We start from the raw sequence: 27,085 nt of genomic DNA, 5'->3' as shown, positions 1-27,085 counted from the left end.
CAGATCCGTTTGCTTCTCTGCCCCATTTAGCTTCTTATTTTCGAAGTATTATGCAGTCCTTCTCATTTTTCTTGCCAAAATGTAATACCTCAGGTTTATCCATGTTGAAATAAATTTGGCAATTAGAGGCCCATTCTGCAAGTTTAATGAATATCTTCTTGTCAGTTGTTGCAGTCCCCCTCAGAATTGACTTCACACCCACTTCTGTAATTGGTGTTGTCTGCAAATTTAGAAATCGCATTTTTGATTCCTTAAGCAGGAATTTTTAGCCCAACTTTGCTCCTAGTACTGATCCTTGTGGAACTTCACAGTGATTACTCAAGATGATATTCGGAAAACGTATGGTGGTTCTTCGGTAACCAGAGGCTATTACTCCAGCGCTTTTGCCAGGGAACCACATTGCTTATTCTAAACGTTATTGACTGAGGACCTTTGCGACTGTTGGATAGAAATGATGGCTAGAGCTGATTCTGCTGCAATAAACTTTTCCTTGGGTTCCATTTTCAAGGACCATAAGGAGAGGTTGAATAAACTCGGTTTGTTCTCACTGGAACGACGGAGGTTGAGGGGTGACCTGATAGAGGTCTACAAAATTCTGAGGGACATAGACAGAGTGGATAGTCAGAGACTTTTTCCCAGGGTAGAGGGGTCAATTACTAGGGGGCATAGGTTTAAGGTGCGAGGGGCAAGGTTTAGAGGAGATGTACAAGGCAAGTTTTTTACACAGAGGGTAGTGGGTGCCTGGAACTCTCTGCCGGAGGAGGTGGTGGAAGCAGGGACGATAGTGACGTTTAAGGGGCATCTTGCATCTTGACAAATACATGAATAGCATGGGAGTAGAGGGATACGGATCCCTGAAGTGTAGAAGATTTTTGTTTAGACGGGCAGCATGGTCGGCGCAGGCTTGGAGGGCCGAAGGGCCTGCTCCTGTGCTGTACTTTTCTTTGTTCTTTGTAATTGTCACAGTACGCTCTGCTAATGCACTGACATTCATGATGAGGGAGGAAGAGTATCTCAGTTAGAGCCATATCTCTCGGGAGTGAAATTAGGAAACATTTCTACACACAAAGGGTGAAAGAAATTTGATATTCACTTCTGCAACAGCAACTGATTCCAGATCCATTGTTGATTTTAAATTGGCGGTTGACAGATTTTTGTTAACCAAAGGTTTTGAGGGAGTAAGGCAGGCATGTGGAGGTAGGTCACAGATCAGCCATGATCTTATTAAATGGTGGAACAGGCTCAATGGGCAGAATGGCCTCCTCTTGTTCTTTTGTTCCACAACTGCTACCTCAAAGGTGAGAGAGCTACCTGCTGAGCTGTGACTGGTATGTGAGCTGTCATAATTGCTCTGTTCCATGGTAAGAACCTCTTGTGAATGTGGTGCTGTGGGAGGACGGAGCCTGTAATTTAAATTGGATTCAGCTGCTCTGACATGCTGCGTCTCCCTCTGCCCCAGGACCTGGCAGTCACACTGAGCAGCTGCAGACAGAGCGAGTGGGAGCAGATTGAACAAGTGCGGGCTGGAAGATTATCTAAAACAGCTGGAGACTGTGGGGGAGGGTCCTGTCAAACTGATTCTGATCAATTGAAGTCCCCACTTTAGAGATTTGAGCACATCATCCAGGCCGACACTCACAGCCATGGATTCAGTACTCCTACTACTGAAGGAGCACTGCACTGTCTGACTCAGATCAGCACTGAGGGAGCATTGCAAACATGAGGGTCAGTACTAAGGGAGCACTGCACTGCCTGAGGGTCAGCACTGAAGGAGCACTGCCCCTCTGAGTGTCAGCACTGAGGGAGTACTGCACAGTCAGAAGGTCAGAACTGAGGGAGCGCTGCACCATTCGAGGGTCAGCAGTTAGGGAGCGCTGAACAGTCTGAGGAAGCACTACATTGTCCAAGGGTCAGTGTAAAGGGAGCTCTGCACCATTTGAGGGTCAATGCTGCGGAAGCACTGCACTGTCCGAGGGTCAGCACAAAATGAGTACTGCACCATCTGAGGGTCAGTACTGAGGGAGCACTGCACCTTCCGAGGGTCAGTACTGAGGGACACTGCACTGTCCGAGGGTCAGCACAAAATGAGTACTGCACCATCTGAGGGTCAGTACTGAGGGAGCGCTGCACCTTCCGAGGGTCAGTACTGAGGGACACTGCACTGTTCGAGGGTCAGTACTGAGGGACTGATGCACCGTCATTACTGAGTGAGAGTCACATCAACCGAGGGTCAGTACTGGGAGAGTGCTGCACTGTCAGAGGGACAGTACTGAGGGAGTGCAGTACTGTCAGAGGGACAGTACTGGGGGGAGTGCTGTACTGTCAGAGAGACTACTGAGGGAATGATGCACCGTCCAAAGGCCAGTACTGAGCGAGCGCCACAACATACGAGGGTCAGTACTAAGGGAGTGCTGTACTGTCAGAAGGACAGTACTGAGGGAGTGCTGTCAGGGGTTAGTACTGAGGGAGTGCTGCACTGTCGCAGGACAATACTGAGGGAGTGCTGCACTGTCAGAGGACAGTACTGAGAGAATGCTGCACTGTCGAAGGACAATAGTGAGGGAGTGCTGCACTGTCAGAGGACAGTACTGAGAGACCCCTGCACTGTTGGAGGACAGTACTGAGGGACTGCTGTACTGTCGGTGTGCTGCTATCAGGACATTATGAGGCTGCCATGTCCCACATTCTGATCTCACCTTAAAGGGACTGTCTTTTTCACATGAACTTTCTTCTCTTCATTTGTTTCTATGACTCTGGCAGATCACTGCACCCCACCTTTCTCTAACTGGGCGGTCAGGGCATTTTGAATATAATCCCTCCTTTAAAGAGAAACCAGGTATACGTGGGTTTACTATTTGTGCTGAATAAAAACCTGCTCCAGAAATGCACCCATTCATTTATTTTTAGTCACTCATGGGATGTGTGTCTCTGGCTAGGTCAGCATTTGTTGCCCATCCCTAATTGCCCTTGAGACGGTGATGCTCAGCTGTGTTCTTGAATCACTGTGCTGTAGATACACCAAGTGTTGTTAGGAATGCAGTTCTAGAATTATGTTCCAGCGACAGTGTAGGAATGGCGATATATTTCTAAGTTAGGATGGTGAGTGAGCTGGAAGGGAATTTGCAAATAGCAATGTTCCCATGTGTCAGCTGCTCTTGCTCCGCAAGGTGGTAGCTATCGTGGGTCTGACACACATTTAAAAGAGCTCACTGTCACCGTGGGAGATCGAAGGTGGGTGCAGGAGTAGTGGGGTCTGCTGCAATATGCAGATGAGCCTGTGTGAAATGTGCAAACAGCTACTGCTAAGTATGTACCTGTCAGGCAGGGAGGAAGTGGTCGAGCAAGGGAACCGTGGTTTACTAAAGCAGTCGAAACACTTGTCAAGAGGAAGAAGGAGGCTTATGTAAAAATGAGACATGAAGGTTCAGTTAGGGCGCTCGAGAGTTACAAGTTAGCTAGGAAGGACCTAAAGAGAGAGCTAAGAAGAGACAGGAGGGGACATGAGAAGTCTTTGGCAGGTAGGATCAAGGATAACCCTAAAGCTTTCTATAGATATGTCAGGAATAAAAGAATGACTAGGGTAAGAGTAGGGCCAGTCAAGGACAGTAGTGGGAAGTTGTGCTTCGAGTCCAAGGAGATCGTAGAGGTGCTAAATGAATATTTTCCGTCAGTATTCACACAGGAAAAAGACAATGTTGTCAAGGAGAATACTGAGATTCAGGCTACTAGACTAGAAGGGATTGAGGTTCATAAGGAGGAGGTGTTAGCAATTCTGGAAAGTGTGAAAATAGATAAGTCCCCTGGGCCGGATGGGATTTATCCTAGGATTCTCTGGGAAGCTAGGGAGGAGATTGCTGAGCCTTTGGCTTTGATCTTTAAGTCATCTTTGTCGACAGGAATAGTGCCAGAAGACTGGAGGACAGCAAATGTTGTCCCCTTGTTCAAGAAGGGGAGTAGAGACTAACCCCGGTAACTATAGACCAGTGAGCCTTACTTCTGTTGTGGGCAAAATCTTGGAAAGGTTTATAAAAAATAGGATGTATAATCATCTGGAAAGGAATAATTTGATTAGAGATAGTCAACACGGTTTTGAGAAAGGTAGGTCGTGCCTCACAAACCTTATTGAGTTCTTTGAGAAGGTGACCAAACACATGGATGAGGGTAAAGCAGTTGATGTGCTGTATATGGATTTCAGTAAAGCGTTTGATAAGGTTCCCCACAGTAGGCTACTGTAGAAAATACAGAGGCATGGGATTCAGGGTGATTTAGCAGTTTGGAACAGAAATTGGCTAGCTGGAAGAAGACAGAGGGTGGTGGTTGATGGGAAATGTTCAGACTGGAGTCCAGTTACTAGTGGTGTACCACAAGGATCTGTTTGGGGCCACTGCTGTTTGTCATTTTTATAAATGACCTGGAGGAGGGCGTAGAAGGATGGGTGAGTAAATTTGCAGATGACACAAAGTCGGTGGAGTTGTGGACAGTGCGGACGGATGTTACAAGTTACAGAGGGACATAGATAAGCTGCAGCGCTGGGCTGAGAGGTGGCAAGTGGAGTTTATTGCAGAAAAGTGTGAGATGATTCATTTTGGAAGGAATAACAGGAAGACAGAGTACTGGGCTAATAGTAAGATTCTTGATAGTGTGGATGAGCAGAGAGATCTCGGTGTCCATGTACATAGATCCCTGAAAGTTGCCACCCAGGTTGAGAGAGTTGTTAAGAAGGGGTACGGTGTGTTAGCTCTTATTGGTAGGTTCTTTACTCAGAGAGTAGTAAGGGCGTGGAATGCCCTGCCTGCAACAGTAGTGGACTCGCCAACACTAAGGGCATTCAAATGGTCATTAGATAGACATATGGACGATAAGGGAATAGTGTAGATGGGCTTTAGAGTAGTTTCACAGGTCGGCGCAACATCGAGAGCCGAAGGGTCTGTACTGCGCTGTAATGTTCTATGCTCATTGTACCAAAGCTGAAATAGACTGGATGTTGGGTGGTTAATCTTTTCCCACAGAGTACGAAGTCCCTGGATCGTGTTGATGGTGTTAGCAAAACAAAGGTAGTTCTAAGGGATTTATTTTTATAGTGGTAAACATTAGAAATAAGATATAGTTTTAAGTTTAATGTTTCTGTGCCTGGAAGTGACCTATAATTAAATCCAGGCTGGACAACGGTGTTTGTTTGTGTGGGCGCTTGTTTCAATTCCAACTGGGATTTTATTAAATTGAGCTATGGCATGAAGAATAAATATAGTTACTTAGCAACCAGATACCCTTGTAAGAAAAAAAAAAGCTTTCCTTTGTCCTTTAGTTTTAGCTGGAAGCTACAACAGTTGGTGACAGGCAGCTAGACTGGGAATATCTCTCTCAGCGTTCCTAGAAGAAAAGCCAAATGATGGAGTAATGGTTAAGAAAGCTAGTGCCAGAAATCTAAAGGATAGCTACTTAAAGAAACTAGAGAAATGAAGAGGAGTTTCTAGGGAGCCTGAAGTTAAAGGAACAAAGTGGAACTGTTCATTTTAAGTTGCATGACTGTAAAACAGCTGACTAGTCAGAAAAATGTCTGAATTGATTCTGAGGTTTGTGATATTGAACTACAGTTTGTGAGATGTTAATTGAAATAATTGTGGAGAAATCAGTGGCTGGATATCGGAATTTGTGTGTGTAAAAGCAGTCACGACACAGAAATCCTAAAAGGGGTTAGTGTAAAATCTGAAGTGGATTCGCTTTTAGAAGTGGAGCGGAAGCTCTGTTCAAAAGAGTCCTTTGGAAAATGTGTAGTGTATTTTGGAATGCAAACCGCTAATGGAAAGCATGATTATGAGAGAAGGGTTTAAAGCATATGTTGGGGGTGGAGTATGGAAACTCAAATATGACAACCATTTTGGGGGATTCTAAGAAAGAAATCCATAAACACTACCTTGGTTTCAGAGCGGAGTGTGTATTTGACCAAAGCTAATGGTGTGCTTTTAAAAAGGGGCTTTGTGTGTCACTGAGACCATTGTAGCTTCAAATGTATTTTACAACCTGTGTTAACCTTAAAATCTGTGCGTAATTATTAAGCTAAGGGGAGGGGGAAGTCTTGTATTCTAATCCAATTTTTCTATGTTTATTATATATTTTTTGGTGTGAAAACCCCTGTGACTCTGTTCCTCTGCATTTGATTACAAAAAAAGCAAAAGTTAAGGTCCTTTGAGCCAGGGTTCCATTCTGGGATCTTCCCATCCAATTGTAACATCAACTGGAATCATAACAATGGCTGCTGCTGACCTTCTACACAACATCAAGAGGGAGCGGGTCTGATTTCTGACTACAGCAGGGATCCATTTGCAGAGAAGGTCGGTGCATTTTAGCTAACATTTTGTCCATGTGATGTCTGGATTTGGTTTTGATTGCCTGAAAAATACTTTTCACTGTACCTTGGTTCTCGTGACAATAAACAAAATCCAATCCAAAGAGTGGAAGAGGATTTTTCCTTCTTGAACTCACAGGGCTGATCTTTGTTTATCACCTCTCCCGGGAAAGTATATGATTATTGATGGTGGTGGGAGTGGTTGGGGGGGAGAGGGGGAGGGTAGGATGTCTCCAGTAATGATCAGTTTCCAGCCATCATGGTGCCGGACCGGCTGGATGAACTAGCTGGCCTGTTTCTGCCTGTCAATTTTGTATGTTCCTAAAATAGGGAATAGACAGAACACGGCATCACTTTCCTAAGATCAGGGTAATTGCTGTGAATGGGATAAGCCATGGCGCTGATAAGTTTGGAATGCTGCCTTCCAATCAGATTGTTGCACAGACATGTCAGACTAATAACACTAACTCACCATATGGTGGTGCCAACAACTTAGAAATTGATGCCGTAAAAGCTCTTCAGGATAAGCAGAGCCTAGAGCTCACGGTTGCTGAATATTCTCCTGCGCGTGCCTTTAACACAGTAAAACATATCTCTCCTTCACAGGAGTGTTACCAATCAAAATATGACACCGACATGTTGATGGCTAAGGAATGTCTTGAAATAGGGATGACAGGTCGAGGCCTGGAGATGTTTAGGGAGGAAATTCTAGAGTTTGAAGTCGCAGGCAGCTGAAGGCACGGCTGCCAATGGTGAAGGGTTGAAAATCGAGGATGATGCTCATGATTCAGTCATCGACAGAAATGCTAACTCTGTTTCTCTCTCTCCACAGACGCAGCCTGACCTGTTCAGTGTTTCCAGCATTTTCTAAGTTTTTTTTCCTCTCAAAAGGGTAGCGGAACAATCTGCAACTTTCTTTCCCAAGAATGCTATTGATCTACAGGGGAGGGGGGAGCTGTGGGTTATTCTGATCCAGAATGCACTTCCTGAAAGGGCGATGGAAGCAGAGTCAAGTGTAATTTTCAAAAGGGAATTGGGTAAATACTTGAAGGAGGTAAATTTGTAGGGCTTTTGGGGAAACAGCAGGGCGAGTGGGACTAACTGGATAGCTCCTCCAAAGGGTCAGCACAGACACGAGGGGCTGAATGGCCTCTCACTTTGCTGTAACTTTATTTATTAAGCGTGGGCATATTCATGGAACCAAGTAATAGACTTGTCAGTGGCTAGAAGGAGTTATTTTTAGCCCAGATTTAAGTTTAGTAAGTAAACCCTCCTTGGCAATGTGAGTCATTGCTTAGACCATACCAGAGCTGCACTTGGATGATCTTTCAGACCCCACTAATACAAACAGAGAAACTAGGAGCAGGAGTAGGCCATTCAGCCCATCGAGCCTGCTCTTCTATTCAATGTGATCATGACTGATCCTCTATCTCAACGCCATAGTCCCACTCTTTCCCCAATTTCCTTGATGCTTTTAACACTGCAACGAGGTTAAGAAAAATTGCCCCTTGTAAGAAGAATGAGGGGGGGATCTAGAAGAATGAGGGGGGATCTCATAGAGACATAAAATTCTAACAGAACTAGACAGGGTAGATGTAGGGAAGATGTTACCAATGATGGGTGTGTCCAGAATCAGGGGTCACAGCCTTAGAATTCAGGGTAAACCATTTCGGACAGAGATAAGGAGACATTTCTTCACACAAAGAGTGGTGAGCCTGTGGAATTCATTACCACAGGAGGTAGTTGATGCTAAAACTTTGAATATATTCCAGAGGCAGCTGGATATAGCACTTGGGGAGAATGGGATCAAAGGCTATGGGGAGAAAGCAGGATTAGGCTATTGAGTTGGATGATCAGCCATGATCGTGATGAATGGCGGAGCAGGCTTGAAGGGCCAAAAGGCCTCTTCCTGCTCCAATCTTCTATGTATCTATTTATCTTTGTATGTAAAGATGCACGTTCACAGACTTTATTAGATATTTATCAATAATAATTGCACAGCAGCTACATGAGTTGTAGCTAGTTCTCAAAATGTCTCTGCCCATGAGCCTTTTTCACCATGGGGTGATTCCACACTCATCCCGATTGGTCGCAAAGGCCATGTGATCCTTACTCTGCTGTGTTGCTCTTGAAGAGACAATCACCACATCCTTCCCCCTTTACCTCCTTTATACAATCGTGAATAACTAATTCACTTAGTCCTAAATACGAACTAAACTTTATGGAGATGAGTTGGACAATTATAAGTCGTGTCTGTGAGGAAATTTTCTGTTACTTGTAGAGCGGCGTAATTCTGTTGGCTGAGATGTTTCCACAGGACCGGCGTCAACCAGAGCTGCAATAATGGGTACCCCTTCTGGCACAGGCCATTCAACACTATTTGCTTCCACGGAGACATCAGTTATGTCGATCATGTAGTTTGATGCTTACGGATTCGAAAACACTGACTGCTGGAGCATCTCTCTACTCCTCAAGTGGTCCATGTGTTTACGAATGATCTGTCATTCCACATCCACTTGGTATGAAAGGGGCCTGGTCTTAGAGACAATAATTCCGGGGATCCAACTTGATCCACTACTGAAGTTTCTCACGGATATGGCTTCATTTACCATAAATAATCCCGCTGAACTATATGAATCATGGCTTGCTTTCTGATTACTTTGGCTGGCTTCTACCCTCCCTGGCAAATTTGGAAACGTGAGTCTCAGTCTCGTCTGAGAAGCTGCTTCATTAGCAGTGCTGGTGGAATGCCTGTTGTCGTATGTGGAGTGGTATGAGAGCTAAGGAGGAAACGTGAGACTTTAGACTCCAGGGTTCGTCCTGATGGTTAGTTTGGGCCAGACTTGAAAGTTTGGACAGCTCGCTTAGCTAGTTTGTTTGATGCTGGGTGGTAAGACACAATTTTAATGTGTTTAATATCATTGAGAGTGGTGAAGGTTTGAAACTCAGCACTTGTGAATTGTCTGATACCATGACTTCAGGCAATCCATGAGTTGAAAAGCACTGGCATAATTTTTTGATGGTAGCATGCGATGTAGGTGACATCACCTCAAAAATGCCCATCCATTTAGAGTGTGCATTCATCACGAAAACATTGTGCCCAAGAATGGACCAACGTAATCAATATGGATTCGTACCCTTGGCCGGTCAGGCCATTCCCAAGGGTGGGGTGGGGCTGTAGCAGGAAACCTTTGTTGCAGACTCAAATTTCAATATCGGCATCATTACCAGGTCAACACACACAACACACATCTTCAACTTAGAGATGCCAGGGTGAGTGCGATGTAATTCAGCTAGGAGTAGCTTTCTGCCTGGTACAGGAACGACTACTCTTGCTCCCCAGAGTATGATGCCATCCTAACAACTCAATTCATTCTTGCAGATAAAGAATGGTTTAATTTCCTTGGAAGCTAGCTCATTTGCCCATCCTATAAGTATTTTGTCTCTCACTTTGGACAGAAGTGGATCTCGATTGGTCCAGTTCCTGATCTGCCTCGCTGAGACTGGAAATGTGTCCAAAGAATTTAATGCCATGATAATTTCTTGTGGTACTGGAGTAAATGTGATAGTCTCTTGCAAGGGCAGGCGGCTAAGAGCATCCACATTCATTATATGTGTTCCACGTCGGTGCCACGTTCTGTAGACTGGCTGAAGTGAATGATGAACTGCAGAACATGCAGTTTAAAATAATTTATTGTAGAACAACTGCGTGGTAAGATAATTAGCATAAATAAAATAAAAAAACAACTAACACTAAACAACTATTGTGGAACTACTACAAATACGTCTATCTCCATGCACGACTTACTCCCAACTCGCCAGATCACAGGGCCACATGATGGATTTACAATGCCACCTCGTGGTCGGAGGTCATGCATAACATTATGTACAAACTTGCCTTATGCATATCATTACAGTCGGTGCTTGAAAGTATTCATAGGCAGACAGAATTAATGCCCATCGTTGAATTCTTGCCGTGGCGATTGGTGGGATAGCCTTGTCCTCTTTGAAGAGACCCAAGAGCGGTTTGTGCTCAGAAATGATGGTAAAGTGTCTTCCTTTTTAAAAAAAAACGTATTTTATGACAAACATGTATCAAAGCAGGTTACAGCAAATAAACACCCCAGGAAACATCTTCCCAACAATTAACTATACAGTCTGTACAAATTCTTCCCCTTTTTCACCCTGTCATCATCCTGTGCACCACCTTAAACTGTATCAGGCTCATCCTTGCACAAGAGGAGGTCCCGTTTACCCTACGCAGTGCCTCACTCCATACACCCCAATTAATCTCCTCTCCCAACTCCGCTTCCCATTTCTCCTTGATCTTCACCAGCCGCTCACCTCTCTGCTCCCCCAGCCACTTATATATGTCCCCAATTTTCCCTCCCCTTCCACATCCGGAAGCAGCAGTCGCTTCAGCAGGGCGTATCCCGGCAATCTAGGGAACTCCCTCCAGGCTTTTCGTGCAAAGTCCCTAACCTGCTGACACCTGAAATCACTACCCCTCAGCAGCTCTACCATCTCCCTAAGCTCCTCCAGACTGCCAACCCTTCCTCCAAATACAAATCCCTCACCTTGACCAGCCTCACTTCCCTCCACCTCCTATATACACTATCCATCCCACCCCGGCTCAAACCCATGATTCTCGCACAGCGGCGTTAGCACCGACATCCCTTCCACCCTAAAATATCTCCTCAGCTGATTCCATGGGCGAAATTCTCCTACCCGCCCCGCCACATTTCTGCGCCGACCGGCCGGCGGGAGTCTCCGTAACACCGGCCGGTCAATGGGGTTTCCCATTGTGGGGCACCCCCACGCCGTCGGGAAACCCCCGAGCGCCGGCAGAACGGAGACTCCCGCCGGCGGAGAATGACGCCCCATATCTTCACCGTGGAACTTTTTCCTCCTCGCCAATCCCTCCACGGTGGGCACCCTCGAATATTCCCTGTCCACCTCCAATATCTCACTCACTAGACGATTATGTTCCGCCCTCCTTTCCTTTTCTGCACAAACCGTAAATGAAATAATTTCTCCCGGGCCATTGCCTTCAGTGCTTCCTAAAAAATGCCCGCCGACACCTCCCCATTCTGATTCAACGCCACATAATCCCTAATCACCAACCGCACCTTATCACAAAAACCTCCATCCGCCAACAATCCCGAGTCAAACCTCCACCCTGGCCTCTGCTCTCGTCCCGATCTAAATCGAATCTCCAGCCAGTGGGATGCATGGTCCGAGATAACTATCCCCGCATACTCTGCCCCCTCCATCCCAACCAAAATCTCCCGACTCACTACAAAGTAGTCAATCCTCGAATATACCTTATAGCTGTGTGAAAAGAAGGCATACGCCCTTCCCCCTGGGTTCTGAAAACGCCAATGGTCCACCATACCCAACCTCTCCATAAACTCCCCCCAGCTCTCTCGCTATTCGTACCCTACCCATCGACCTGGGGCTCCAACTATCCACTCTCGGCTCCAGGACACAGTTAAAATCTTCTCCCATGATCAATTGGTGCGTGGCCAATCCGGGGTCGCTGCCAGCGACCCCCTCATAAAACCCACATCATCCCAATTTGGGGCCTACATGGTAAAGTGTCTTCCGTGTAAGAACTGATAGAATTTCTTGATGTAAGGGCAGCACGATGGTGCAGTGGTTAGCACTGCTGTCTCACAGCGCAGAGGTCCCAGGTTCGATCCCAGCTCTGGGCCACTGTCTGTGTGGAGTTTGCACGTTCTCCCCGTGTTTGCGTGGGTTTTGCCCCCATAACCCAAAGCTGTGCAGGGTAGGTGGATTGGCCACGCTAAATTGCCCCTTAAGTGGAAAAAATGCATTGGGTACTCTAAATCTATTAAAAAAAAGAAAAATAATTTCTTGATGCCGGAAACTATTGATAGTCCTTCCTTGTCGATTTGTGAGCAGCCTTTTTCGGTCTCTGAGAGGGTTCTTGACACAAATCCTATCTGCCTTCCAGAGCTGTCATCCTACTCATGGGACAACACTGCACTAACACTATGGAGAGGTGTCCAGGATCAACAATGGTGTTTCTCTAGCAGAATATGTAAGGGGGCCAATACATTCACCGTTGATACATTTGGTGAAAAAAAATCCATGGTAGTTTACCATCCCCAAAAATGATTTTGAGTTCAGTTGTGCTTGAGGGGGCAGGCACCTCCTTTATTGCTTTGACCTTGTCTTCCATTGGATGTATTCTTTGTGCATCTACACCGTGCCCCAGTTAAGTCACCACAGTGGCTTGAATGTGCACTTCTCTTTCTTGAGATGAACTCTGGCCTATTGAAATCTCTTTAACACCTCTTTTGAGTTGCTAGATGCTCAGCCTCTGTCGATCCAGTTCAGAGGATTTCATCAAGGTATACTACAACCTGCGGAAGCCCCTGTAGCAGACTCTCCATTGTCCTTTAGAATATTACACATGCCGAAGACACGGCAAAAGGCAGGCGCGTGTAATGGAATAGGCCTTTGTGCACATTGATCGTGACATACCCCCAGGAATCGTCATTTAATTTGAGTTGCTGGTACACGTGACTCATATCCAGCTTTGTGTAAGATTGATCTCCTGCCAGCTTTGCATACATGTCATCAATAGGTGCTGCCCATTCCGATAACTAAATTGGCTGGGTAATGCCTAGTTCTTCCAACCCACTTAACTCAGTATCCACTTTCTCTCGTAAGGCATGTGGTATCAGTCTTGCCCTAAAGAATCAGGAAATCGCCTCTGGATCCACATGAATATTAGCTTGTAGCACTTTCATTTTGCCTAATTCATCACAGAAGTCGCTCTCGTATTTTCTGATCAGCTCGAGTGGTCTCCTTTCCCACATTTAAAGATTTTTGGCTAAATTCAACTTGATTTCTTTAAGCCACACAACCGAGAAGGATTGGTCCTTGACGCGTCACTATTATCAATGGGAGCTGGATAGACTATTGTCCATAGCTTACATGTACCATTGTGATGTCTTTTATTTTTATTACTTCTCTCGTATAAGTCTTCAACTTGGCAAAAATACTCTTCAAGTTCAATGGTTGGACTCCCTCTCTTAGTTACTGAAACGTATGCTCACCCATTACAGTGGTTGATGCTCTTGTATCCACTTCAACTTAAAAGCCTTGTCATTTACCCAGAGCATTACACTAATAGGGTCTATCTTGCCTGTTTTTAGATTAAACAGAGAGTCAATACCAGAATCACTGGTGCGAGGTTCTTCCACAGTAGATACTTATACCATCTTGGTTGATTGATTACTCAGCAATCTTCACTTAGCTCTGTGCTGCTTTATCAAATGTCCTCTTTTGTGCCAATAAGAACACTCAGCCTCCTTAAACTGACACGATTCATGAGCATGAGCATACCTCCACATCGGTAACATTGCACTTTAAAAAGTACTGACTGATTGCATATTCTGTATCTTTTTGTTTTGTTAGTGGCTAAAATTGTTTCCAGCTGTGTGGCTACTTTGGCTGTTTTGGCCCCAGTGGCTGACTACAGGTTTCTGCTCAACTGGTGAATGGTACCATTTTGTGTGCTCTGCAGCTCTTGTGCGCTTTCTTCAATGCTTTCCATGGCCAGCACTATCTCCATTGCTCGTTTAAAATTTACGTCAACCTCTGCAAGCAATCTGTTTTGATTAGTGTTGTTCTAGGGCAGTACGGTGGCGCATTGATTAGCATTGCTGCCTCACGACGTCGAGGGTCCCAGGCTCGATCCAGGCTCTGGGTCACTGTCCGTGTGGAGTTTGCACATTCTCCCTGTGTTTGCGTGGGTTTTGCCCATACAACCCAAAGCTATGCAGGGTAGGTGGATTGGCCATGCTAAATTGCCCCTTAATTGGAAAAAGTGAATTGGGTACTCTAAATATATTTTAAAAAAAGAATAGTGCTGTTCTTCATGCTACTGACTAACCTATCCCACAACATGTTGTCTTAGGGTTGCTCCAAAATCATAATACTCTGATAATTGCTTCAGTTTCGCCACTGACAAGTCGCTATCGATATACCTGGGGCTCTCACCCTTGAATTAAATTTGAATTTCTTTTGTATGACTGATACGAAAGTTGCAATTGAGCCTTCACTAAATCCATGAGCTCACTAAATGATTTGGAGTCGGGCATGCTTGGAGCTGTAAGACTGCGCATCAGGTTATAGGTCTGAGTTCCACAAACACTTAGAAAAATTGCTTCTACCCTATTTAATTTGCTGGGAAAAATACCCAAGGCGCTTGATATATTGTGTCCAGTCCTCCGTGGAGAAGTCAAATGTGTCAACTCACTCAAAGAGAAGCATTGGGGTGAGTACTTCTTTTCCTCAGACTTCGATTAAAAGAGGATACTCACAGATATCGGGCCAGAGGCAGTATCGGGGTCATTTATCCTAATCGCCAGATGTAAAGATGGATTTTCACGGACCTCATTAGTGAACACAAAAGGCATTTATTAATAGGAATTGTACAACAGCCTCAAGGCTGTGGCCAGCTCCTCAAAATGTCTCTGCCTAGTAGTCTCTCTCACCCTGGTTGATTCCACACAGGCCATGTGATCCTGTCTCTGCTGTGTTGCCCTTAAAGGGACAATTACCGCACCCCTGTTTTAAGCTGTTTTCAACGCAAAAGGTAAATTCAAGGACTTGATCACATTTGCTCCTTCCTTGTTGAAAGCCTGCTCAGTCGGTACTCCGTATGTTCTCCACTTCTGGCCTGATCCATTGTGCTTTATGTTGAAGCAAACTGATGGCAAGGATATTGGCCAGTAGGTTAATGGCAATTTTGGGTCTTTGGGAGGCCGATGACTTTCGACACAGGTCAGGATTTTGGGATTCTTCCCTCGCATATGACCATTGTCAAGAATTGGGCCAACCAGGAGCCAAGATGTTTTAGGAACCAGCAGCAGTGCCCAACTTGATCGTTTGTCCAACTCTGTTCAACTCCAGGATGGTGAAGGGTTCAAATCCAGAGTTGTGCTGCTTATGAAAGGATCTCTACTTGCTCTGGATTTGCTTCTTCACTATTTTTTCTATTTTTTCCCAAGACGGCTCGCTACCCAATTGGCATTTACAGATAGGTGACTTGGCCTTAAATGGTCACTGAGCAGCTCCGAGGTGGCATCGGACTCTCCAACATTTCTGACTCGAATGGGCAAAGTCCAAATTCTTCGTTGTATTTTCCCTTCTAGTTTGGCGAACACAGTCCAAGGATTCAATTAGATGGGGCTAAATTCTCCATTCCTGACAATAAGTGCAGGATTCGTGGACTTCCACGACAGCAAAATTGGCGCTGCACCTGGATCGATTCAGCGACTATTAAGGTGCTAGCACCGGCGCCACGTGGAACGCAATTGATTCCAACAAGAAATCGCGATTGACACTCAGGAGGCTGACGAGCTGCAGGTGCATATACCCACTGTACTCCACACACACCATCCCAGCCAACAAGATGGCACTGGTTGTGCTGGAGCACACCCATATAGCTGATGGGTCGGCTGGGGCCAGAGGGCAGCAAGTGGGGTGGCCTGGAGAGACACCCATATGACCCATGACCCTAAGTTCACAGTGGGCAGTCAGCAGCGTGTGCAGCTGCATGGCTGCCTTGCAGACTGCGGCAATGGTGTTCTGTGCCCGTCCACTGCAACACCACAGCCCACCTCCTGGCAACTCCCGCTACTACCCCCAGCCCTGGCAGAAGTCCCCTGGCCAGTGGCACAACTGTCAGCAAACTATGGCGATGTTGGACACTTTCCGTACCCCCTCTCTCTCCCTCAGCAGCCACAATGCCAGTTTCACGATTTTTAAAAGCACAAGTGAACCGCGCCATCGTGAATTTGGCCTATTGGAGATGGAGAATCGCGGAGGCCCTGGAGAAAACCGGGGCAGGCCCGCTAAGATAGGCCAACAGCATTTACGTTCTGGAACACATTGACGCTGCGGTCGAGGCGACGGAGAATTACGGTTTGGCGTGAAACCGGTGTCGGTCACCATTTCGGCATCAGAACTGACTCTCCATCCAATCACGTCTTTGCTGTAAAATTCTATGATTCTATGTTGGGAAGGACTAGGCCATGGAGGGATGTGTTGATGAAATGAAATGAAAGAGGGGGCCCCAGAAGTTAATTTTTTAAACAAAGCATTTTCATTTCAATACCTCAAGTCAAGCCAAACCACTTAACAGGCAGCAAAGTGTTTTTACACTGTGCTCACTGTTATTGTACTGGAAATATATTAGGAGAATCGTGGGCTGGGGCTGGCAGAGACTGCAGTGTTTGGTAAATCAAACGCTTTGTAACAGGCAGAGAAGTAGGAAAAACATCCAATCCCATGTAGGTGGGTGTGTGTTACCAATCAATTCACTGGGAAGCATGGGCGGCATGTGACGCAGTGGATAGCACTGGCACTGCGGCGCTGAGGATCTGGGTTCGAATCCCGGCCCTGGGTCACTGTCCGTGTGGAGTTTGCACGTTCTCCCCATGTCTGCGTGGGTTTCACCCCCACAACCCAAAGATGTGCAGGTCAGGTAGATTGGCCAGGCTAAATTGTCCCTTAATTGGGAAAAAAATCATTGGGTACTCTAAATTTATTTTAAAAAATTCACTGGGAAGCAGTCCTACCTCAAACATGCCTCTTTATACTCTGCCTGGTTAAGAGTCGGAAAGCCAAAAGGAACAGTAGATGGCACTGCAGGACAGAGGCCAATACCTGTATCTGACCTGTCTAGTCTTAGTATAAAGGGATTCTGAGATTTCATTCAAAGCCCATTGTTAGTTTCTGTAGACTGTGATTGACAGAGATCGGTTGATAAATTCCAGGTCAGTCATGCTGGGCGGTGACTCCAACTGCATCATGGGTGCCGTTGGGTGATCTGGCAGCACTGATAGCAGACTGGACGCCCCGTCCTGATGGGAAAGGTAAAAGATGCTACACGACATCTTCAGCAACTCTATAGGCAAAAGCTCATCGTAGATATACCTGGTCACGGTTGGTCCGTCCCCTTCAGGATAGACTTCCTGTTTGTGTCCCGGGCTTTCGCGGTCACATCCACCAACCTCAAGCCGATGTTCTTCTCTGCCTCATATTGGCCGACAGTCACTTGCAGGAAGACCAGGAGGGGTGGCAGGGGGTCATGGAAACTTAATGTGAAACTGTTAATTGCAGAGGCCCTCGAGGAACTCTAAAGGGATTACAAAGCTGGAGAACCGTGAAACCTCTCTTTGAGTCACTGTCACACTGGAGGGAAGCAATTAGGGTGAACAGCACAAGGGTTTTCTTCCTTAAAGGTGTTAAAAGGCGACAGAGAACTGGGGGAGATGTCCCAAAACCAGAAAGACATGCTGAATGTGCTCTGGCTGCAGTCAATGGAGGTTGATGTCAAGGAGGATCTCCAGGAGGTGATGATCCAGCAAGCTTCATTTTTTGCCTTGGAGACCTTCAAGGTAACCTTGAGCCTAGAGTCCATCCCGTGATGCAGGATGAGATGTGCTCATGTTTCTTCTTTCAAAAGGTACATAGGCAGAGCTCTGCAATCAACAGCCTGAAGGAAGAAGATGGCTGAGTAAAGTCATAGCAGTCTGACATTCTGAGGATCAGCAAATCCTTTTATGCCAGATTGTATGACCTGAAGCCAAGAGACAGCACGCCTCCCAGTCCTTCCTGCCCTCTATCACAGAGGTCTTAGACAGCAGCGAGCGGGAGAGCCTGGAGAAAGCGCTAACTCTGGATGAGCTGACAAGGTTCGTCAAGTCCTTGGCCAACCTAAGGTGTAGTGGTCGGCTGGACTGCTTCTTCATGGCTGCCTTGACTGTTTGCACAGCTCTCATCGCTAATTCATTGGAGGTAGAGTGATAGGGGGGCTGTTCTCATATGGTGGATGCCATTTGTCCAGACAAAGTGCTGAAACTCTTATCCATTGAACGGAGTGCTGTTGTCAGACACTATTACTTCGAGGTGGCTGTGGGTTGCAAAAATCCACCGCAGGACCTCTATTGTGACCATTGAGATTGTTGACCATATCATTTTGAGTGGGCGTCAACCATGATAAGGAACATTTTGCATAAGAAAGGGCCTACAAAGGCCCCATGTACCTTCGTCCATGGACGACCAGGTCATTCCCATCCCCAGGAAGGACTTTAATTCTGCCATGTTCTTAGGTGCCAGGACTTCTCTTGGGGCTCTCACCTTGTCTTCGAGTGGGTGCAGGCCTTTAGAGTTCAGATTGAATCCGAGGTAAGTGACCTCACTAGCTTGAAAAGTGCACTTCATGCACTTTAGTCAGATTCCCGCATTTGTAAATCTTCTCAGCACATCTTCTAGGCTTGCTAAGTACTCTTCATGTGATGTTCATATTACTACAACATCATCCAGGTAGACCACCACCTTCGGACTGCCCTGGAGCAGATTCTCCATTGTCCCCTGGAATATTGCACAGGCTGAGGAGATGCCAAAGGGTAACATGGTGTATTGAAACAGGCCTTTATGCATGTTAATTGTCGCAACCTTCCAGGCATCTTCATCTGGGTCTAACTGCAAATAGGCATGGCTGAGGTGGAGTTTGGTGTACGCCAGGTTCCCCACCAACTTCGCATAATGGTCTTCGATTCATGCAATTGGATATTTATTTGCTTGGACTGTCTGGTTTATTGTTTAACTTGTAATCCCCGCATATTCTAACTGAGCGGTCCAGTTTTAACACAGGGACGGTGGAAGTCACCCATTCAGCCAGGTCTTCGAGGTGTTTGTGTTCAGCTTCCAATTTTTGGTGTAAGGGACCAGTCTCGACCTGAAAAACTTTGGTGTGGAATTAGGGTTGATGTAAATCTTGGTCTTTACTCCCTTTATTCGACCCAACGCGTTCTGGAAAACATCTTTATATTTACATAAGACTTCCTGGAAGACACTATCCCGAATTTTTTAAGATGTCCAACTAATTAAATTTGATTTGGCTCAGCCATTCTCGTCCCATGTTACTTGGCCGATGCCCCTCAACAATGACCATAGGTAGCTGGGCATCCTGCTGCTGATATAACACTGGCAATGTGGTTGTCCCCAAAATGTTCAGGGTTCCCCTGTACATGTCCCTAACTTGGCCGTTGTGTTACTTAGGTTCAAAGACTGAACTCTTCCTTGAAGATATCTAAATGTTTGTTTGCCTAGCACTGTAGCCGGTGCCACGGTGTCGACCTCCATCTTTAGTGGTCTTCCATTTGTTGTGAGGGCTATCTCAGTTGGGGCTGTTTTGCTCACTTTCATAAAGTTTTGTTTGTATGTTTCAGGTTCTTCATCTGAAGTCCTCTTCCCTTTGTTCACTGGAGTCATGACTGTTTTTTAATTTGGTGTATTCTGCCTGGATATGGCCCTAATGCACTGAAAACAAACAAACTCTCTGCAGTGGCATGCTTCTTGGGGGTGGTCTCCCACACATCGGCAGCGACCATCTTGACGTTTGGGCTTTGATCCATTTTCTTTCCTGACCACTGTCTATGATCCTGTTCCTAGAATCATGGCTGAACTTCCTCTGTGCCTTGCAGCCACACCGCCCCACAGCTGGTTCACCTCGCCCTCTTGTAAGCCTTGAAGATCTGACACGCCGCTCTGGGACACTTGGAGCAATTTTGATCATCCTGTCTAGGGCAATCTTTGGTCTAGTCAGAAGCTTCTTTTGCGCACTTATGGTGCTAATTCTGCAAACTAAACAGTTGCGCAGAATGTCAGCGAGCGCTGTGCCGAACTCATAATGCTAGTTCATTTGGCGGATTCTGGCAACTAAAGCAGAGATCATCACTCCTGGGTCTCTGACAGCTGAATTAAACTTGTAACATGGTAGTATGATTGAGGGTCTGGGGTTGAAATGCTCCCCGGCCAACATCACCAACTGGTTGAATGAGGCCTCCGAGGACATCAAATTTCTTATATTGTTGTAGGTTGGGGCTCACAAACCGGGAATTGGATAACCTCCAGTTTATCCAACACCCGTCATTTTGTTTGCTGTAAAGAAGTAATGGAGCTGTTCAATATACTGGCTCCAGTCTTCAGCCCCCTGGTCGAATGGGCCTAACTTCCTCATCATGGGTATTTTTCACTCGATGGGTGCGATTCTCTGGCCCCGTTCCGCTCGAGCGAGAGCACAGCGAGGCTGGAGAATAGCGGAGAGGCCAAAACCGAGAACCGCGCCGGGTGCCAAACCGTTTGCGATGCAACCGGCCCGCTCCTGTAGGCAAAACCAGGATCCCTCCGTAGCATGGCGAGAAACCAATAATCACCATAAAAGTCCTATTTCCATACAATTAAAGGTAGCCACCCCATATCCAACGGCCTCCCATGATTCATTGGCCTCCCCTGGTCACGTTGGCGCCAATTAGTACTCCCTGTTACAAATGTGAAACTGTGGAATGGCTTCTGAGTGGCTGAGTACCATTGCTGATGGCTATCATGGTTAGCTGAGCACTTTACACATCCCAAGTGGATTCTCGTGGGTAGCATGTGGCATGTGGGAGCCATTGCCCAGCATCCCAATCAGACTGTGATGCCTGGACACTGTGCCTGAACACTATCCATGGCTGGAGGGTGGGCGAGTGCAACGGGGAGGAGACTGGCGCCCAGTCCAGATAACGTCATGTGCGGCTGTCAGAGGTACAGGGTCTGGGGTCCGCTGAGCGGGGGAGGGACACTGCGGCTGGGGGTGCTTAGGGCAGGGTGTTCAAGATGTGGGGCAGGGGAAGGGGAACTCAATGGGGGAATGGAGGGTCCCGGGTGGGTCTAACACCTTCTCCCAATTCCTTACAGACCTTGAACGGTATGGACAGTATTTTGGACCACACAGAACAAGCCCTAGTGATGCTGCTGTAGGCCGGGTGGCCAGGCAATAGAGATGGCGGCAGCGGCGTCTACAGAGGCTCGAGGTGGTAGCCTATGTGCCAGACCCCAGCCCTCATCCTGAGGATCCGCTGACCATCAGGCCAGGGAGAGACCTAGATGAGGAGGCCGGTGATGGCCCAGGGTGTACAAACGTCGCTGGTTGTTCGTGCAGAGGATAGATAGCACATGCCGCAGGAGGCTCCGCTTCAACAAGGAGACAGTGCAACACCCCTGTCATGTCCTCGTGAACTTGGCACCACGTGAAGAAGGAGGACACCCGCTCTCAGTGGCCGTCAAGGTCACTGCAGCCCTGAACTTTTACACCTCGGGATTCTTCCAGGGCTCGAGCGGGGACCGATGTGGAACTCTCAGGCTACAGCCCACAGGTGCATCCAACAGGTCACGGATGCTTTGCTTGGCTTGGCAGAAAACGAGATGAACTTTAACATGGCCAAGCCCAACCAGATGCCCGGGCAGCAGTATTCTCCAGCATCACCAGGATGCCCCAGTCCAGGGGCTGATAGACTGCATATATGTTGCCTTGTGCACACCAGGCCAACTGCGAGTCCCCTACATTAACAGGACGGAGTTCCACTCCTTGAATATCCAACTCATGTGGACCACCACACGCAGATCATGCACGTGTGCGTACGCTTCCCAGAGAGTGTGCATGACAGCTACACCTTGGGGCATCAGATATCCCTAGCCTCTTCCAGGGCAGGGGGTGATGATAACCCACAGAAAACTGAGCACTGGTTCTCCTCAATCCATGCCATAGTCGACCCAGCCTGTCTGCTGAGTGCTCACTCACACCCATCACCTGCATGCAGTGTGCCCAGGCCCCGGGGGGGGGGGGGGGGGGGGGGTGTCATGCCTGGAGATATGGGCCAAGGGCTGAGGTCAGCCTGCATTGCAGAAGAAAGTTACAGAGGCATCATACTGGTTATGCTGAAGGCTTTTTACTGTGTCACTGGTGTCTAACAATGCCCCACTCTCCTGATGGTGCAGTCCCACTCTCCTCACCACCCCCTCGCCCCCTTACCCCCTACCTACCACCCGCCCCACCCTCGCCACCGCCCCACAGTGCCCTCACTGATTCTCGACATGCTTAGCCTTCCTTGCTCTGTCGCTAGCTCCATCTAGGTGTGTCCCCGGGATGCCCATCAGAGGTGGAGGCAGCCAGCTGCTTATCATGTCCCATGGCCTTCGATGCGCCTGGCAGGTGTCCTCTGGGGGCTCTGTGGCCGGAGGGCCCCGGCTCACTTGTCAGCGACACATGCACAGCTGTGTTGCCCTGTCCCGTGTGTTGACTGTGAGACGTGGTGTTGCCAGAGGATTGGAACTCAGGAGTGCTGGTGGCCACCATCGCCACTCCATGAGACAGGTCCAGGTTGGCACCCACCCCCTCTTCCTGTGGCCATAGGGCCCCAGGGTTCATCTCGTGATGGAGGGGCAGCTGGTTCGAGCCCTGGCTGCCACTGTGTCATCTGGCCCTGCCAGCCCTGGTGGCTCCCAATGTCTGCACCATGGTGTCGGCCCCTTGGTGATGCTCCTCAGTGCTTGGGCCGTGCTCTGCAGTGTTTCAGCAATGCCCACCTGTGACTGGGACAAGCTCCGCAACGCCGAGGCCATTCCCACCTGAGACCGGGACATGTTCCACAGCGCCTCATCAAGGTCAGCCTGGTACTGGGTCACGTCTCCCAGCGAGTCGGACATTCTGCTGAGGCCCTCAGACATGGCCGTCACCGACTGCTGCTGACGTTGTGCACCAGGCTCTCCACTGCGGTTGCCACCCTGGCAGTGTTGGCCTTGGTGCCAAGCATTGAGCCATCTCCAGCGCCCGTTGCCACTGGGACTCCTTTGATTGGTTATGGGCCTGCTCGACTATCGCTGACATCTACCTCTGAATGTTGTGGCCACTCCCTAATATCTCCATCAGCTTCAGGATAACCTGGTCCATAGGCTCAGCATCTGGCTGGCACCCAGCTGGGATCTGGAATCCAGCAGACCTCCGACTGCTGTCTCTCCTGGGCGTGACTGCCTCCACCTGATGTGCATCAACGACTGTGTGGTGCTCATCAGATTGTGACCCAGAAGCCTGACCACTAACGTTGCCCACCGAAGTGTTTGTCTCTGCGCTGGTGGAGAGTGGGGTTGACAGCTGTGACGCATCGATTGTGGCATCCTTGGAGAACTTTGAGGTGGTCTCAAGGGGGGCAGGGAAGGGGCCACCCCGGATGGGCCGGCGCCGTCAGCTGGAGGACCAGCGGGAGAATGGACATGTGGTCAGTGGGAGGGTAGGTCAGGCTGTATGTCATCAACAACTCGCGTGTGACACGTCCTCCGGGTGGGGTTCAATGGTTCCTCACCTATACGGAAAGTGGCGACCTTCACATTGGTGACCGCTCTGTCCTCGGCCACCCCCGTAACCTCCAGGGCACGTTCCTCAAAGGTCATGAGGATCCTTATGTCCGGCACCCCTCCGCTAGTCTGGGCTTTCTCCCGATGATTGTGGGAGAGCTTGTCCTGCAGCGACACAGAGAAGGCATTGTTTGCCACATGGTGTGGGGATGGGGGTTGGGGGGTGAAGGAAATGTTGGGGAGAGTTGGAGCACATGGAGGATTGGGGGGGGGGGCTGCTCATGTGGGGGTGGGAAGATCTGGGGGGGGGGGGGTGTTAACTCACCCCTGCGACCTCCTTCCTGCACAAGAGGCCGGTCCTCCTGGTCACGCTTCCCGAGCTGACGTTCGCTGCCACTTCGTCCCAGGCAGCAGTGGCTGCCCTGTGGCTCACCCTCTGGGACCCTCGGGGGAGCAGGTCATCCTTCCTGGTCTTGAGAGCATCTAGGAGCCACTCCAGGCTCGTGTCTCGAAACCCTGGGGCTGGGCGTCTCAGCGCCATGACTGCGAGATGAGTGGGGTTGGCTGTGGAAGTGCTGTTTAAGTGTTTCTTGACTTTGTTAGCAGAGGGCTGGCCCGACAAATCGGCTGGCGAGCCTTCATTTGTGGCGTGAAGCCCATGGGACCTCGTTCAGTGAACTAATTAACGTTGTATTGCATTGCCAGCCTCGCCGGGCCAAATGTCGGGAAACACGCGGCAGTTTCCGCTCGCCGCCACACTTAGAAATCTTTCCAGAGAATTGTGCCCACTGTTTTATGATGCCATTGATGCTTTTCGACTTCTCTGTTTGTTTTGGAGAATTTTCCCTTCCCCCCTCGAATTCTGAACTACTGTGGACTTGCAGTCAATCAGTTTACACTCGGCGCCAATGTGGTGGCTCGAGCCACACTAGGGAGACTTCCAGTATAACGGAACAAGGGTTTATTGGTTACAAGTAACAGTAAACCATATACAGGTACAGAGTCACTAAACAGGTCTTCACAATCTGGCTCCAAGGTCCATTCTGGCCAGGACCCCGCTCCCAGGGCCCTGGGCTTTTCCCCCATTGGTCGGGGTTCACGTGTTCCTGCGCGATAGGCGCTGAGCCAGTCATGTGGACCACAAAGGCCTGCCCTTAAAGGGGCAGCGCTATCACACAACGAATTGTCTTTCTCTAATGCAGCCAGCCACCTATGGCTCTTTGTGGACTATGGCTAATTACTTACCTTAAATCATTCATCGTACACTTTTAAAAAATATCTAATTTTATTGATTTTCAAAGGGCGATAAGGAGCAGACAGACAAAGTACAATACAATACAATGAAGTAGCTCTCTGCCAGTAAACACACACACACAGAAACTATGAAAAAAAAGAATAGTTTAAAGGTTGACGGTTATTCACAGTTTAAAGAAAGAAACAAAAGGCTGCCATCTATGATAACATTTCTCAGTAGATCCTCTTATAGTATATTTAATTTTCTACAAATAAAGAAAAGACATCAAATCTTCTAACCAGGAGAAAACAGTGGGTGGCTTGGGGGACTTGCAAGCTAATAGATTCTGTCTGCGGGCTATAAGTGAAGCAAATGCAATGATGTCAGCCTTAATCTTAGTAAGACATGCCAGTTCAGGTCTGATCCAAATATGGATTTCAAAGAATAAGTCTGCAAGTCAATATCTAGGGCTTTGGAGAGAGTGTTAAAAAAGGATGACCAAAAATCAGCCATCTTCGTGCACGAGCAGTATTACGATCCCAGACCAGACCTCAACGGTGGCTAGAATACTGGACTGAAACCCCAATATTTGAGCTTATTTGTAAGACTGTGCGGAAAGAATGATTTGTTCCAGGAGTGATTGCATGAAGAAATAAGGCTTGGGTATTTTTAAAACAAAACTTCATTATGAATACAATATTGAACTTTATAACTCCACACCCAAAAAGAACAGCTTACAATTACCCCTAAAACACTACTGCCTAATTTCCCATTAAGCAACAAGAAAAGAAACATACAGCTCTCAATCTATCTTACTGTGGACTCAGCGTCAGGCAGATCAGACTTCAACTCCTCTCTCCAAAGCGTCTCCAAAAACTGCCTCTCTAAAGCTTTTCAAAATGTCTCCCTGCATCCCTTGGCTCCACCCAACAATGACCTCATCTCCCCAAGCTGAAAAACAATGATCTCTGCAGGCTGCAAAGCACCATTAACTCCCCAGGGACTTTCCTAGTCAAATCACAGCCCATTAGTCCAGACTGAAAAACACATTCCTTTGTCAATTTCACTTGCTGGCTGCTAAAAGCACCCAGGTCTTGCAAAACAGGATTATTTTTTAAAAAGACAGTCAAACACACTCTAACCCAAAGCTTTTAAGCATTAAATTGCCCAATATTTACAATCCAATATACCTAAAGTCTTCCACTCGTCACACTAGAACATGTGGGTATGGTCTGCAAGGGCAAGTGAACACCTGTCACATTTGTTTGTGTTTGAAAAAAACTTGCTAATTCCGGCCTTAGTGAAGTGAATTCTTTGCAAAACGTTAAACTGAATTAAGCATAATTGAGCACAGGAGGACGTGGAGTTGACCCTAAGAAGGGCTTCCTCCAACCAATCGTCCGCAGGGTCAAGTCCAAGTTCCGCTCCCAGTCATCTCTTACCTTGCGAACAGAAGAGGGCCCAGAAGATAGCGTGATATTATACAATCTTGAGATAAGACCTCCGCGAGTGAGGGGAAGTGACAAAATCTCTTCCAATAGTGTGTCTGGAGGTAGCTGAGGAAAGGATAAGCAATGAGAGTGAATAAACTCACAGGTTGGAAAATAACAGTAAAGACTAGATTGAGGCCAATTAAATTTGACAACAAGCTCGTTGAAACTGGCAAAGGTCCCAACTACAAACAGATCAGTAAAGCGTTCAAGTCCCCTCTCCCTCCCCAAGACAAACGGCAAGCATGGAATACAAGAATAAGTGGTTCTTACAAATAGAGCCCAATAAAGAAGGAGTGGCAAATTTTAAATGTTGTCGAAATCGTTTACCTATTTTTAAAATAGAAATTACAATGGTGTTTGCCGTGTATTTTGAAGGAGATGGCAGGGCTCAAATCAAGGCAGGAAGAGAGGAGGAGAAGCCACAGGAATGTGCTTCCATAAGACACCAGTTTATACTTGGATCGTGACACCATGTTAAAATATTTTAAATATCGGCTGGCCAATAATAGTACAGTAAGTTAGGTAGTGTTAGCCCACCATCCCATCTCCATCGCTGAAGTATCGTTCTATGGGTTCTAGGTGTCTTACCTGCCCAGGTAAATGTTGAAATCAGCTTGTTTACTATACCCAAAAATGATTTCGGTAAAAAGATAGGGAGACATTGAAAATATATAAGAACCTGGGCAGGATGTTCATTTTTATAGATTGAATTCTGCCAGCTAAGGAAGAGACAAACTATCCCAGTGTTTAAATCTACTTTCATTTTGGTGTCCAGGTTTGTTTCATGAACTG

General features: G+C 47.4%; 1 protein-coding gene across 1 annotated transcript in view; it reads right to left on the bottom strand.

Moving 5' to 3' along the window:
- Window positions 1–26,356, bottom strand: part of LOC140384453 (phosphatidylinositol N-acetylglucosaminyltransferase subunit Y) — a 35,184-nt gene extending 8,828 nt beyond the window's left edge. The window contains exon 1 of the mRNA XM_072466168.1: window positions 26,243–26,356. The gene's annotated coding sequence lies outside the window, so the exon portion shown is untranslated. The remainder of the gene's footprint in view (window positions 1–26,242) is intronic.
- Window positions 26,357–27,085: the final 729 nt, after the last annotated feature.

This window comes from Scyliorhinus torazame, chromosome 10, assembly GCF_047496885.1.
Source record: "Scyliorhinus torazame isolate Kashiwa2021f chromosome 10, sScyTor2.1, whole genome shotgun sequence".
Taxonomy (NCBI): Eukaryota; Metazoa; Chordata; class Chondrichthyes; order Carcharhiniformes; family Scyliorhinidae; genus Scyliorhinus; species Scyliorhinus torazame.
The sequence above is the reverse complement of the archived record's forward strand: the minus strand, read 5'-3'. Positions and strand labels throughout refer to the sequence as shown.